The sequence below is a fragment of the Schistocerca serialis genome, chromosome 1, assembly GCF_023864345.2.
Source record: "Schistocerca serialis cubense isolate TAMUIC-IGC-003099 chromosome 1, iqSchSeri2.2, whole genome shotgun sequence".
Lineage (NCBI taxonomy): Eukaryota > Metazoa > Arthropoda > Insecta > Orthoptera > Acrididae > Schistocerca > Schistocerca serialis.
Window position 1 is genome coordinate 569,164,537 of NC_064638.1, and position 2,941 is coordinate 569,167,477.

Consider the following 2,941-nt stretch of genomic DNA (forward strand, 5'->3'; position numbering starts at 1 on the left):
GGTGATTCACCCGAAACAGATTAGCATAACTGACGTTTAGCTTGGAGTGAGCGTTCGCGACTGGAGTTAGACTTTTATCTGTTAAACCCACTCTTTCAGGCCATTAAATAGGAGAAACTCCACAAGATTATCCGTCGAGGATTGACGTCGGGTAGCCTATTTTCTTCTTAAATGTTATTCCAGAGTCCCGCTCTTCACCCATGAGCATTAATGAAATACGCAAACATGGTTCACAATATATAAAACATGGGCGTGTTTTTAAAAACGGTTGATTGTACATTTAAGATTTCAAGTAAAATTTTGTTGTTTGTTGCAAACTAGAGCCACCTACGATCATTGTAAAAAAGAAAAAAAGACCGAGCACTTTGCTAGAGATACTGGAAGAGAAATTTTTGATGGAAGACTGTCTTCGAAAGGGTGTGATGGAAGAGTTGGAAAGAAGGATACCGGACCAAGCATTTCGAAACAACGGAAGGAGAGCTGGAGAGGGGCAGAAGGCGCACAGTTTATTAGAGCACTGCATGCCTTATGGTAGTAACATTGAGATCAACGACACTGCCGAGGAGCACCGACCTCGTTAGCGGAAATACAAAACTCAGCTGTCCGGTGGGTTACCACCAGACGTGGCCGTCAGCCTGCTCCGCCGTCTTCACTGAGACTAAATCATGAACTCTTTAATAACGTAATCCTAAGTTTACAAGAAGCAATCAAATGAAAACGAGACAGATGGAATAGAGTAAGCAAACTGTTTATTATTTCAAAAGTAATCGTCATAACCGTCGATACATTTATCCCACTGTGAGATAAGACACTCAATGCCGTCGTGGAAAAATGTTTGCTGTAGGCTGCGGGACGATAATTGTACCTTAGAGCGCACCTCTTAGCCCGAAACAAATCGGCGGCCACGAATGTGGAAATCGTATGGGCAAATATAAGGACTGTGTGGAAGATGTGTAAGGGTTTCCCGGCGAAACTTCTACAGCGTAATCGAAACAACAGGCACTAAACTTCAGGGAAGTCATGATGACATTTTCCTTTGACTGCAAGGGCTCATTGACTTTCTGGAGCACAGCGCCGCAATTAACACACAGCGGTACGCGGCACTTCGCAAAAATCGAAGCGTGGCATCAAGGCCAAACGCCCAGGAATGTAGATGGACGGCATCATTCTGCTGGTGCACAACACTCGCCCATATATTGTCAAGGTTGTTTTGATTATGCTGCAGAAATTTAAGTCCTTACGCAGCCTCCTTACAATTCCGCCCTCTATCCATATGATTGCCATACTTTTAGATCCGTGAAGAAAAACATTCGTGACCGTCGATCAGCTTCGGACGAAGAGGTGAATGCCTGGGTGTAATGAAGGATACGCAGGCAACGGCAAACATTTTTCCACGTCGGCACTGTCTTGTCTGACAGAGAGATAAATGAATTGACAGTTATGGCGATTACTGTTTAAATAATAAACAGTTTAAATATGTTTTTCTATCTGTTTAGTTTTCATTTTACTGCCACTTCTAATTATCCACCACTCCGTCTACAGGTCACAAGTGGCGGATAAGAGGGGCGTGGGGTCAGCACACCGTAATGATGGTATTCTTGACCGAAGCCGCTACTATTCGGTCGAGTAGCTCCTCAGTTGGCATCACGAGTCTGAGTGCACCCCGAAAAATGGCAACAGCGCACGGCGGCCTGGATGGTCACCCATCCAAGTGCCGACCACGCCCGACAGCGCTTAACTTCGGTGATCTCACGGGAACCGGTGCAGTCACTGCGGCAAGGCCGTTGCCACACTTATAATTATCAGTAGACAAAATTTCAGTTTTATCTTATTTAGTAGTAGTAGTAGTAGTAGTAGTAGTAGTAGTAGCAGTAGTAGCAGTAGTAGCAGTAGTAGCTTTATTCATCCGTAGATCTCTTTTTACAAGTATATAGGACATGTCAAAGTATTTACAAGTTTAGATTAATTTATAATAAGCTAATTCGTATACACATAAATTTACAGACGTCTAGTTAGAGACTATCATTAGATTTACTCCTGGTATACAATCCTTTTCTTATAAATAACTTATTAAATAATGTGATGCCGCACTGTTCACTTATATCTCACTATCAGTCACTGCACGCATTATACACACATTGTTTCATAACACTTCACTCACTACACACACAAACACACACACACACCGGTGATTTCTGGGCATTTTCCGTACCACAACTTCCCATTTGCTATCCTGAAAAACTGAGTCAGCATCCCTCTACAATCTACAGTGAGTGAGATGTTGAGCTCAGAAAGAGGAAGAGGTGTTAGTGTTGCACTGTGCATAGCTTGTGGGTAAGTATTTACAGAAACGGAAAAAAGAAGAGAAAAAACAGTGTGAAGGTGTGAAGATGTTTTATAATAATAATTATTACTATTATTATTTATTCGTATAACATGTTTTTACCAAACCCCTACTCTGTTTTATCCAAGTAATCCTTCAATGTATAAAATGTATTACATAACAGCCTTTTTAAACAAGTGTATTTTTGCAATTTCTTTAATCTCTTTTGGTAATTTATTGTACAAAATTTTCACTGTATGCCTTGTGGATACTCAATATTCAGCAACGACAGACTTCGTGTGTTGTAAAAGGTGAGTTGTTTGACCTACACAAGGTGTCCCGGGAGGAATGGTCTATACTTAGGGATGTGACAAGAATGATCATTCAAACTCTAGTAAACACCGACGCCAAAACTCATACCTTAAGAGCGATGAGCATTTCTTTATCTTCTATATTGTGAAATAAACCTATGCTGCATGCTCTTTGCTTTCCATATTTTGAGAGATGGTAGTATGGACCACAACAAGAATAAAAAGTCCAGTGAACGTGAGCTCTAAAGTGCATACCGAAACACATCTCTTCTACTGAACAAATGTTCGTAGCTCTGAAGTTATGCCT

At 41.2% G+C, this 2,941-nt stretch overlaps 1 pseudogene; it reads right to left on the minus strand.

Moving 5' to 3' along the window:
- Positions 1–1,671: 1,671 nt before the first annotated feature.
- On the minus strand, positions 1,672–1,789 carry LOC126428150 (5S ribosomal RNA; annotated as a pseudogene).
- Positions 1,790–2,941: the final 1,152 nt, after the last annotated feature.